Source organism: Lontra canadensis, unplaced genomic scaffold (genome assembly GCF_010015895.1).
Source record: "Lontra canadensis isolate GAN:19392208 unplaced genomic scaffold, GSC_riverotter_1.0 scaffold104, whole genome shotgun sequence".
In the NCBI taxonomy this organism is placed as follows: domain Eukaryota; kingdom Metazoa; phylum Chordata; class Mammalia; order Carnivora; family Mustelidae; genus Lontra; species Lontra canadensis.
In genome coordinates this window covers 5,139,972-5,152,765 of record NW_022631098.1, presented here as the reverse complement: position 1 = coordinate 5,152,765, position 12,794 = coordinate 5,139,972, and the positions used below count along the sequence as shown (strand labels likewise).

At 43.5% G+C, this 12,794-nt stretch overlaps 1 protein-coding gene and 1 pseudogene across 2 annotated transcripts in view; one reads left to right on the top strand and one right to left on the bottom strand.

Moving 5' to 3' along the window:
- Window positions 1–12,794, top strand: part of ALG9 (ALG9 alpha-1,2-mannosyltransferase) — a 95,719-nt gene that overhangs the window by 72,269 nt on the left and 10,656 nt on the right. The gene's annotated exons all lie outside the window — the stretch shown is intronic.
- On the bottom strand, window positions 9,459–11,965 carry LOC116855568 (annotated as a pseudogene).

The window sequence follows — 12,794 nt, the reverse complement described above, 5'->3', positions numbered from 1 at the left end:
AAGACAAGATCAAGAACCCACCTGAGTTTTAAGTGGGGCCAGTGTGGTTGCTTTTTTTCTTCTCCAGCTGTAGAGAGAGCCACAGTGCTGAATCACAGAACAGGTGAATTTAACCAGAGGGGTTTTTTTAGTTTTTTAAAACAAATTCATGGAAGTATAATTTACATACCATAAAATCCATCCATTTTAAGTGTACAATTTAATAATTATTAAGTTTGCCAGTTGTATGTATGTAAGTAGAATTATGTAATACATGGGGTTCTGTAACTGGATTCTTTCATTTCGCATGTTTTGGTGGTTTGTTCATGTTAATAGCATGTATCAGTCGGTGTCCTTTTTTGTTGTCGAATACTATTCTATCATATGGATAGAAGCATTTTGTGTACCTCTTCCCCAGTTCATGGATACTTGGGTTTTCTCTACTTTTGGGGTATTGTAAATAATGCTGCTGTGAACATTGATGCACCCTTTTGTGTGCAGGTTGGGTTTAGGCCAAGAAAGTTCAACAAAGCAAGAAGGGGACAAGGGAGTTGAGTTTTATGGAGGAGAGTGGTCATGGCTGTGAGCTGGGTGAGGAGGGTTGGGGGTTCTGAGGGAGTGGAGGGGCCTGAGAGGTGGTGGGATCGTGGATTGATACACATGGTCAGATTGGACCAGTCATAAGAGAGACCTGGAAGGGGAAGCCGCAGTGATGTTGGGAAGCTCTCTGCATCACATACGGTCTTCGTTATTGTTACTTGATGTGGTACTTGGGGTAGGTTGCTCCTGGGCCTTCTATTCTGAGTTGGGAAAACTGTGAGAACATGAGGTCTGGCCTTGGGAAGATGTCCAGCTCTGAGGGGACAGCAGACCCCAAGCAACCTTCCTATTAGCAAAGGGAAACTGAGTGGCTCACAAATATGGACCAGCAATACATTGGCTACAGAACAAACTCTGTTAATAGCAAGTGGGGCAAGGGAGTAGTTTTCAGGTGACTCTTTTTCCCCTTTTAGTTTTGAAGGGTTGACATGAGAAGGGCTGCCCATCTCCCCATTTCCCCTTCTGGTGGCCCCCTAGACCCGCAGCTGGTGCCCATAAACGGAGAGCCTTTGGGACAAGGCAAAGCAGCATGCTTGGATGCTTCCTATGTGAGAATTTGAAAGCTCTTGACGAAGGAGCCAAAGGTTTGGCTCGCAGTGAGCCGAGCGTGACGGGAGCCCCTGGTACCACATAGGTGCAGTGGCTCCTCTGCGTTCAGGCTCCTCAGCGCTCCTTTCCAGAGATGCTGCTTGCTGCTCCCCACTGAGCCTTCTGCTTCCCTAATAGGCCGGATGGTACGGCCAGAAATAAAGCATAATGGGCTCAATTTGATCAACATTTATCGAGTATCTTCTACCTTTAAGACTTTAGACTGTGTATAGACAAGACTGCTGCCTTGGGGAGTTTACGGTAAACCTGGAGAGAAACACCATCAGAGAAGTGCCACTGAAGCATAGCTGTGTGGCAGTTCCACGGGACTGGGGTGGGAGGGGCCCACGAAGATCCCAAGAGGGGGTGACATCTGAGATTGCATTGGTGATCGTGTGGGAGGTGCACTGAAAGGAGGGAACGTTGGAGGCCCAGGAGGAAGTCAGGAAATGATTCTGGTTGGCTAGATGAGAGGCAGTGAGGGAGTGAACTCAACTGCAGAGCAGGGGTAGACTTACAAGATGCGGGGTGTCAGGAAGATCAGGCCAAAATTCACCCAGAATCCCACAGCTTGCACAGTGGCCTGTAGCAGCAAGCTTTTAGTAGTCTCCTGTGCTCTATCAGAAGTGTTGGGGATTGCTTTCTCTGGCAGGGCTGGTCCCTGAACAGAAGCGTTTCCAAGTTTGAGCAGAACTCGGTGGAGCCACAGACCCCAAACTTAACTCATTGTATGTCCTGTTTGTTGCTGCTGCCGCTTCGTTTCCCCTCCGCCCGCTCCGCACACCTCTGGTGCAAGGGGAGGGAGGGAGGTTAGTGCCTTCAGAGGTTTTTCACTTCCCATAAATTTTACTCATTTCCCATAAATTGGCATTCTTTTCATGACCATAGGCTGAGAAAGAAAAAAAAAATCTGCTGGTTTAAGAACTGGGAAGGTACAGTTCACTTGAAGGTGTACAGAGTGCATAGAAGAGAGTAAGGGGTCAGAAGACGCGGCTTGCTGGTTGCTCCTGATTCCCAGATTTACTGAATTTACACTAGAACAGAGACGGTAATATTTTATCTCTTTCATGGGAATGTTGTAAGGATTAAATGAGAGTGGAAATATGAAGAAGGTTTTAATAAGCCTGTGATATACCACCACATGCTCTTTTAGAAATGGAAGCCAATTAGTTTCTCAAAGGTTTCAGGCCCTAAAACTTTGAGGGTTCACTTTGAGAGATGATGTTTTTTTTTATTCCATTATCTGTCTATCCATCTGACATGCATCCAATCAGCAGATTTTTTTTGAACACCACCAGGCACTGCGGGGGATCCTAGGTATATAGTGGTGAGCAATACGTGCGAATTCCTGTCCTCTCAGACCTGGGCGTTAAACAATAAGCATACAAATCAGTATATAATTACAACCTGCATTGGGTCCTTTAAAGGAAAAGTCCAGGGTGCTGTGGGAGAAGGGAGTCAGCAGCAGGAGGCACCTGCATCTTAGAGCTCGGACCCAGCTGGTTAGGCAGGTTTGAAAATCAGAAGATATTACGTCCTTGTCACAGAGCTGGATTTTTTAAGGGATGTAAAAGAAGTAATGAGAGACAGATTTTGCCCTTAAATAACTTACAGCTTGTGTAGTTACACATGCAAAAAACGACTTGAAAATAATATTAAGACTATAGGAAGTGCCAGCTTATGTGCTAGAACTTTCAAGAAAGGGGAGATCTGTGGCGGTCAGGGTATGCTGAGAAGCTTCCTGAAGGACCTGGCTGCTGAGTTGAGGTGTAGAGGAAAGGGCGGATTTGTACCGGTGGTAGAGACAGCAGAATCATCTAGATAGTTCAAGGAGAGGACATCATGAGCCCAAGTGGGCACATAAAAAGAAGCCCTTTGAATGGAGCGGCTGAGGGTTAGTCAAGAAGAACTTAATTTACCTCTTTCACTGGCTTAAGTTGGCTTTTAGGTAAAGTGATTTATAAGTGATCATCCAAAATCAAAGTGCTTTTGAAAATAAAAGGAGCCCCGTCCTGGGCAAATGAAGATGTGTGGTCACCCTGCTTCAGTGTGACCAGAATACAGGGGCTTGCCTCAAAAAGCAGGAGGGAGGAATGGAGCGTGGATGGTTCCTTGGCCCAGCAGTCCATGCCGATGTGCGGATTTGCCCATAGCTTGCTTACTTGATTTAATATGCTGACCTTCCTTGGTATTGTAACCTAGGCTCGGTCTCAGCCTTCTGAGAGGGAAGGAACCTGGATAATTTGAAGACCATATTGGCACATAGAAATATCCTAGGTGCAGACTCAGCTCCAGGGGAAAGCAGCCTAAAGATGATTAGAACAGTAATGATCTTTATTAGTCAATAATTGTGACTGGGATAAATTTAGGAATTCTGAATATCTGTGAATACAGGAAGAGGCTTGTTTTCTGTTAAAATTGTTGCAAGACAAGCAAGGCCTTTCCTGTTGGGCTAATGGAGCATGACTCCATAAATAGGGCTAAATGTCGTTAGCCCAGTTAGGTGAATGGCAACTCAGAAATTCATTTGTTCTTTTCCCATAGGCCGCTTCTCTGTATTATTAGAGGCCTAGAGACCCCTGCCTGAAACAGGACCCAGGCAGAAGTTCTTACTCATGTTCTGGTCTCCCCTTGCACACAGCTGGTGCCAAAGCCGTGCCTTTCTTTCCCTGAGTTTGCCATGTTGATGTCTGGCTAATTTTATAAAGCTTTCTCTGACTCCCAGGACATGGAGTCTAAACTAGTTATCAATATCACTTTTTAAAGCAGACACATTTGTTACCCTATGGACGCCTCATATTACATACTTTCTAAAATAAGAGAGGAATTTTTTCCTTTCTTTGAAGCATGATATAATTGTTGCTTGTGTAAAATAGCTTGACGCGTGGGTGGATGTAATACCTACTCTGAGATTCCCCAGAGAGGAGTGAAAGGAGAGCATTGCCGTGAGTTGCCAGCTCAAGGGTGGGTTCCTTCCTAAGTGTGGGGAGAATGTTGGGCTGTAGGAGTCTGGTGGGAAGTGCCTCTCCAAGACCTTGGAGTTGACCTCCGGAGACCAGGACCTGTTTGTAGCTTTGGAATCAAATTGGGAGGCCCTGCCCCTGCTTCACACAGCTGCTCACTGTCCACGCCTTCCTCCCTCCGTACAGGTCCCCTTTGTCTGGCTTGCTTTGCTTTACCTTTGGTTTTCAGATTGTGAGATTTCCTTCTTTCTTATTTTGGACATATAAACTGCCTCTAACTGAATTTTAAGCTTGCCTGATAAGGGGCTTGAGATAATTGAGGAGCCTTACATAGGGCAGGATTTCAAAGCCCTGCAAGTTTATAGTTACAGGTGAAAAGTAGATGCAAGTAAGGAGTTAAACATTCACTCCTTCAGCTGGCATGGCAGGAGAGGACCTCCTGCAGTCAGAGGGCCTCCACAACAGCAAGATCGGGACTGTGCGGACGGCATCTGTCCCCTGTGTTCTTTCAATTCCCAGCACAAGATTCTCAGTGGCCACTAAGCTTTACCTGCTGTGGAGATTTTTATTTTTATTTTTTTTTTAATTTTTAACAGAGACCACGACTCTTCTTTTAGCCTCCAAGAAGAAGTGAATCCAGCAGCTGTGAGGCCTAAAGAGTCTGTGGCACCTGTATCCATTTTGGTCCTATATGGTGGTCTGGTTGGTGGCAGCCATTGTGTCCCCAGCCCCTAACCCCAGCATAAGCAGGATTGTTTATTTCTGGAAGAGAAGAAGAAGATCCTGGAGAATCACTGTTAAGAGCAATTGAGTTGGAATCTTTTGTTCTAGTTATTGCAGCGTAACAAATCATTCCAAATTTAGCAATACAAAAGAATAGCAATTATTTATTGTTTCCCTCATGGTTCTGTGGTTGACTGGGCTCAGCCAGGTAGTTCTTTAGCTGCTCAGAGTTGTTCCTGCATTGGCCGTCAGGTGGCGGTTGGGGCTAGAGGCCTTGCAAAGGCTTCCTCATGTGTCTAGCAGTCCATGCGGGCTGTTGGCCAGAACACCTACTTATGGCTTCACCCCATGGCCTATGCTTCCTCCCAGCACGGTGGCTGGCTTCCAAAAGCTAGTATCTCAAAAGCTCTAAAGTTTTTTTATGACCGAGCCTGGGAATGCATACAGTGTCTCACTCGTGTCTCATTCTGTTCATTGAAAGCAAGCCACTCGAATAACCCGTGTTCAAGGGGAGAGGAATTAGATTTTCCCTGTCGATGGGAGGAATGTCAAAGAATTATGGATGTGTTTTAAAGCCATCACAGCTCTTTTGATGCCATTCTTCATCCAAATTGGATAATTTTTGAAATTTTCCTTTTTAAAGGAAATTTCTAGCAGAAGAGACATATGGTGCACAAAATAGTCCAGCAGGCCGTTCGTCTGCAGCTTTTTGCTACCCAGGTGGGAAGGGAGTCTACACCCTATGGCGGTATTTGGTTGCAGGCCAACAGTTTGACTTGCTTCAGATGGTGTTCACGTCCTTCGGGCGGAATTAGTTCTCCCTCCTAATCAGTAACCTCAGTGCTCTTGTCTTTTCCTGCACGGCAGTCATGGTGGTACCGCAGCTCTTTCAGCTCTGCCGGGAATACTGAGAAATTGTAAGGAAGACGAGATCAGGGTTTCTGAACTTTGAAATTCTTTATAGCGCATTATTCTCACTATTTTGTTTCTTTATCAGTTTTTGGCCTCCCCCCTCTTTTTAAAAATCTTATCCCAGATACTTTGCTGGGACCTTTCATCCGGCAGAGCTACCCCAGGCTAGATTTGGCTTCAAAACACATTGGCATTTTGCTCCCCGCAGTCTTCAACTGCTTAATCATTGAGATCTGCTGACATTTTAAGAGGAACAGACCTTTTTTTGGTTTTGTTTTTCTGAAGCTCAGAAACTGTGCTTCCCGGTGTTTTGAAATTCTCTAGAAAGAGGCTGTGTACAGACCATCTGTGCTGAGTGCTATAGAGACTCAGGTTTGCAGAGTGTGTACAGTCTGTAGGATTGGCCCCCCTTTTAGCTTAGACCAGGCAGCTGGCATCATCAGAGGTCCTTTATTCTGAGTTCCTTGAGGGTAGAAACCACAAATCTTGAATCGCCTCAATACCTAGCACATACTAAGGTCTCAGAAAATATTTATCAGTTATTTATTGTATTTCAGGTTTTTTTTAAGTATAGTTGACATACAATGTTACATTAGTTTGAGGTGTACAACAGTGTTTCCTCAAGTTTATACATTATGCTACTTTGACCACAGTATAATTGCCATCTGTCACCATACTTCACTCTTACAGTATCATTGGCCATATTCCTTATGCTGTGCTTTTTATTCCCATGACTTATTTATTCCATGACTGGAATCCTGCATCTCCCAGCCCTTCACTCATTTTGTCCATCCCCTACCCACCTCCCGCTAACATCCCTCAGTTTGTTCTTTATACGTCTGATTCCATTTTTTGTTTATTCATTTGTTTTATTTTTTTAGATTCCACATATGAATGAAATCATATATTATTTGTCTTTCTCACCCTGACTTATTCACTTAGCATAATATCCTCTGGGTCCATTCATGTTGTCTCAAAACACAGTGTCCTCCCTTTTTATGGCTGTGTAATATGTTCATTGTGTATATATACCACATCTTTTTTTTAAGTAAGTTTTTAATTTTAATTCCAGTATATTTAACATACAGTGTTGAATTTCTTTCAGGTGCACAATATGATTGTGATTCAATAATTCTATACATTACTGAGTGCTCCTGATGTTAAGTGCATTCTTAATCCCCTTCACCTGTTTCACCCATCCCCCTCCTCCCTGCCCTCTGACAACCACCAGTTTGTTCTCTATAGTTGAGAGTTTGTGTTTTGGGTTCTCTCTCTCTTTTCCTTTGTTCATTTGTTTCTTAACTTCCACATATGAATGAAATTATGCAGTATTTGTCTTTCTCTGACTGACTTATTTCACTTAGCATTATACTCTCTGGGTCCGTCCAGTGTATTGCAAATGGCAAGATTCATTTTTATGGCTGAGTCATATTCCATTGTACATATGCCCACCTCATCTTCTTCAGTCATCTATCGATGGGCACTGGGGCTGCTTCTGTATCTTGGCTGTTGTAAATAATGCTGCAAGAAACATAGGAGTGCATGTATCTTTTTGAATTAGTGTTTGCATTTTCTTTTGGTAAATACCCAGTAGTGGAATTACAAAATCATATGATATTTCTGTTTTTAATTTTTTGAGGAACCTCCATACCGTGGTTGTACTAGTTTGCATTCCCACTAATGGTGCGCAAAGGTTCTTTTTTCTCCACATCCTTGCCAACACTTGCTGTTCCTTGTGTTTGTGATTTGGGCCATTCTGACTGGTTTGAGGGGGTATCTCATTGTGATTTTGAATGGCATTTCCCTGATGATGAATGATGTTGAGCATCTTTTCATGTGTCTGTTGGCCAGCTGTGTGTCTTCTTTGTGAAATGTTTGTTCAGGTCCTCTGCCCGTTTTTTAAAGGGTTTGTTTTCTGATGTTGAGTTGTATGAGTTTTTTATATATTTTGAATATAAACTCTGTATCAGATATATCATTTGCAAATATCTTCTTCCATTCAGTAGGTTGCCTTTTAGTTTTACTAATGGTTTCCTTCACTGTGCAAGAGCTTTTTATTTTGATGGTAGTCCTAATAGTTTATTTTTGGTTTTTGTTTCCCTTGCCTGAGGAGACACATCTAGAAAAATGTTGCTATGTTTCTCTGATGTCAGAAGAATTACTGCCTGTGTGCTCTCATAGGATTTTTATGGCTTCGGGTCTCAGATTTAGATCTTTTTTTTCTTTAGAGATTCATTTATTATTTGAGAGAGGGAGAGTGCATAAGTTGGGGGAGGGGCAGAAGGCGAGAATGTCCAGCAGACTTCCTGCTGAGCCGGGAGCCCAGTGCAAGGCTCTATCTCAGGACTCTGAGATCATGACTTGAGACAAAATCAAGAGTCGGATGTTTAACTGACTGAGCCACACAGGGGCTCCTTAGATTTAGATCTTTTTTTTTTTTTTTTAAAGATTTTATTTATTTATTTGACAGAGCGATCCCAAGTAGGCAGAGAGGCAGAGAGACAGGGGGAAGCAGGCTCCCCACTGAGCAGAGAGCCTGATGTGGGGCTCAATCCCAGGACCCTGAGATCATGACCTGAGCTGAAGGCAGAGGCTTAACCCACTGAGCCACCCCAGATTTAGATCTTTAATCCATTTTGAGTTTTACTTTTGTGTGCGGTATGAAAAAGCGATCCTACTTCCTCTTTTTGCATGTAGCTGTCCAGTTTTTTCATCACTGTTTGTTGAAGACACTCTTTCCTATTTACTGTGTGATCTTGCTTCCTTTGTCAAAGATTAATTGACCATAAGGTGTGGGTTTAATTCTAGGTTCTCAATTCTGTTCTCTTGATCTGTTTTTGTGCCAGTACCATACTGTTTTGATTACTACAGCTTTGTAGTATATCTTGAAATCTGGAATTGTGATACCTCTACGTTTGTTTTTCTTAAGATTGCTTTGACTCTTTGGGTCCTTGTGTACCATACAAATTTTAGCATTATTTGTCCTAACTCTGAAAAATGCTGCCGGAATTTTGCTAGGGATTGCTTTAAGTTGTAAATTGCTTTAGGTAATATTGACATTTGAGCAGTATCCGTTTTCCGAATCCATGAGCATAGACTACCTTCCATTTGTTTGTGTCCTCTTGAGTCTCTTTGGTCACTGTTTCCGGTTTTCAGGGTACAGTTCTTTCATCTCCTTGATGAAGTTTACTCCTGGGTATTTCATCATTTTTGGTGCAAATGAAAATGCTCTTGTTTTCTTAATTTCTCTTTCTGCTACTATGTTATTAGTGTATAGAAATGCTATAGATTTCTGGATATTAATTTTGTATCCTCCCACTTTACTGAATTTGTCGATTAGTAGTTTTTCGGTGGAGTCTTTAGGGTTTCCTATGTATAGTATCCTGTCATCTACAAATAGTGAAAGTTTTACTTCTTCCTTACCATTTTGGATGTGTGTTAGTCCTTTTTCTTGTCAAATGGCTGTGGCTGGGATTCCAGTACCACGTTGAGTACAAGTGATGAGAGTGCGCATCCTTGTCTTGTTCGTGATCTTAGAGGAAAGCTCTCAGTTTTTTATCATCAGGTGTGATGTTAGCTATGGGGTTTTCTGTTTTTGAAACTTTGAGGTCAGTTTATTAAGTTCAGTGGGAAAGCTATCAGAAAAATACTCTCCAGAAAATTATTTTTTCTTAGAAAAAAAGGAAAGAAAAGTCAACACCTCAGCATAGCCGTAAGTGCTGTGGCAGCCGTGCCTCCCTGCAGAGGGGACTGGTTGGTTAGATCACTCTCTGGGTCTGCAGGACTGTGGTTTGAATCCTCCTCCTCGTCCTCTAGCTCCAAGTCCTCTGTTTCCTGGAACAGAAATTCATCTACCTCCGCATTGTTTCCAGCATCCTCCAAACACTGCATATCCAGTGTGTCACGATCATGGTGTGTTTCGAATGGTTGTTTCCCAGTTAATTCATTTTTTTCCTGCTTCTTCTTCTTTCATTCATTTCTTTTTAATTTCCAGGAGTTCTGGAACAAATGGCCTTTCCACTTAAGAAATTCGCATTTGTAACGGGAGTGGCGTGAAGTAATTGTTCTTCATCTTCTGCTGCTGCTTTCTCTTTTTGTTTATTTTCTTCTCTTCCAGTTTTTATTTGATTGCTTTCATTTAATTTTTCTTGCACAACGGTCACTAAAGTAAAGATCGTCACCCTACCGAGATTTTCTTCTGTCCGTAGTGCTAATCATTTTAAAATGTCCGAGACAGCATCATCTTGTAGATATTCCTGGGAGAATATTTCATAAAGAGCGGCTTCATCTGGGTATTTGTCACTGTATCATTGAACTTGAGGGTGGTCTGGACGGTTTCATCATTTTCTCCAGCCTCAGATGTCAGAGTAATTGTGAAACTCGGTGCATTTTCTGATAATACCAGTTGATGACCCTCTCAAGCCCCTCCTCCCCATCCCATCCTCATAGCACAGCTGTACTGCAGGTGAGAGAACAGGAGCAGGACTGGCCCTTGACAGGGGGAGCTCAGAGACCTCTGCTGTGAAGGAGTTGGGGTAGATGGGCTCCAGAGACTCCAGCTCGTGCTGCTCCTCACGGTCCTCTGTCACCTTGGCCCCCACCACTGCCCGTTGACCGCCCAGCCACCCAGGTGGTGTGCTGAAGTGGCGACCACGGTGCACCGGGATTGCTGGCAATGGCCAGGCCAGCGCAGGTGCAGAGTCCCTGGCTCTGAGGCTCTGGGCCCAAAACCAGGCCCCGCCTGCTGAGCAACCCTACTCGGGGCTCTACCTCACTGTGGGGTTTTAATGTATGACCTTTGTTGTGTCACTGCATGTTCCTGGTAAACGCGCTTTGTTAGGAGTTTTCATCATGAATGGATACTGAATGTTGTCAAATGTTTTTTAAGCATCTAGAGAGATGATCATGTGATTTTTTTTTTTTTTTCATTTTGGTGTATCACGTTGACTGATTTGTGAATATTGAACCATCTTTGCATCCCTGGAATAAATCCCATGTGGCCATGGTGGATGATCTTTTTAATGCATTATTGTATGCAGTTTGCTAATATCTTTTTGAGGATTTTGCATCTGTGTTCATTAGTCATACTGGCCTGTAGTTTTCTTATTTTGTGATTATTTTACATTCTTTTTAAAAAATATCAGTGTGTTTTATTTAAAATTTTTATTTGACAGCAATAGGGAGAGCACACACAAGCAGGAAGACCAGCGGGGAGAGGGAGAGGCAGACTGGCTGCTGAGCAGGGAGCCCAACGTGGGGCTTGATCCCAGGACCCTGGGATCGTGACCTGAGCTGAAGGCAGACGTTTAACTGACTGAGCCATGCAGGGCCCCATTATGTCACATTCTTAGAACTGGATTTATGCCAGATAAACAAGAAAAAGTGAAATAAGGATTTCTTTAGAAGCTGATGCCCTTATTCAGTAAGATAAAGATTTGTTGAGTGGCTGATGGGCTTCTGTTTGCTATCTCTTGGAATGCTCCTTCTTAGGATCCATGCACTGAGCTCTAAGGAGATCCACAGGCCATGTGGAGAAAGAAGTCCCACATGGAGGAGGCCTGAAGGCCCTTTGCACTAGCTGAGCTCCCAGTCCATAGCCAGCCACAGGACTGTGGCTGTTGTGAAGATTCTAGCCAACACCAGGTGAAACAGAAACCCCCCATCAGTGAACCACACATTTGAGAGAAATCAGAGATTGTTTTTGTTAGCTAAAAAACCATCTTATTTTAAAGTATATTCGCTGTGTATTTCCTCTCTGAAAATCTTGTCAGAATTGTCTCCCTGATGTGGTTTCCAATGTTACTCACTCTTTGTCGCATAGAAATAGTCCAAGTAAGGGTCCAAAGAACAAACAGACAGTTTTGCACCTGGCTTAGTGTCTCCTCCACAGGAGTGGTGGCTGGAGTGTGTAATACCTTCATATCGAAGTGGCCATCAGTTGGAGAAGATAGTACTGAAGAGCATCTTCCCAGCACTGTGATGGGACTGAATGTCAGGAAATGGCCAGTTGCCTACGAGCAGTTCTTTCTCAATTTCCTTGTTCTGAATTTTGGCTAAAGGTGACTGGCAGGAGGTTATGGTATTAGGCCAGGTGATTGACCAGGGCCATGGATCAGTTAAATGATGCAGTCCGTACACCAGTCTTGTAGTGCTGCAATTACAGCTAGTGCCTCAGCGAACTTCCAGACCATTACACGCATGGTTGGAGGCAGCTACCAAATAGTCAAAACTGGGAATGTAGTCACTGAATGTCAGGGGTCTGTTGGACATCCCTGCTGGAAATAAAGTGTCATGGTGGTCACGTCGATAATGATGACTCAGCACATTTTATGTACACTGAAAGCTTGGAGAGGTTACATGACCTCCTGTATTAATATTTTCTTTGGGGGCACCTGGGTGGCTCAGTGGGTTAAAGCCTCTGCCTTTGGCTCAGGTCAGGATCCTAGGGTCTTGGGATTGAGCCCCACATTGGGCTCTCTGCTCAGTGGGGAGCCTGCTTCCTCCTCTCTCTCTATCTGCCTGCCTCTCTGCCTACTTGTGATCTCTGTCTGTCAAATAAATAAATCTTAAAAAAAAATATTTTCACTGTGGGTGCCCTCCGTATGTCACTTGTGCTGTAACATCCCATGGGACTCCCTCCCCACCCCCACACACTGTAGTCTCCTACTTTCCTTGGACCCATCAGATGGATGTCTTTAGGGCTGAGTTGTTTGGGAAGTGAAGAGAAAAAAGAGCTTCATAATGTTTTTGATAATTCCTTTTCCTTGTAGAAGATGAATATTGCCGGAAGCAAGGGAGGTAAAACTAGATGCTCTGGTTTGAGTCAGGTAGTCCTTTCTTCTTTCATAGGAGAATATTTATTGACCACTTTCTGTGGTGTTGTCCTAAAAACTAGAGGTACAGCAATTAGACCAAGTTCGTTCGTTCTTCAAGAGACTGACATTCTCATGGAGTATAACATAGAGCATGTGACTCCTGTGTCCCTTCTGTCCTGTTGGGAAAGGAATTAAATGTCACCTCTGTTCTACT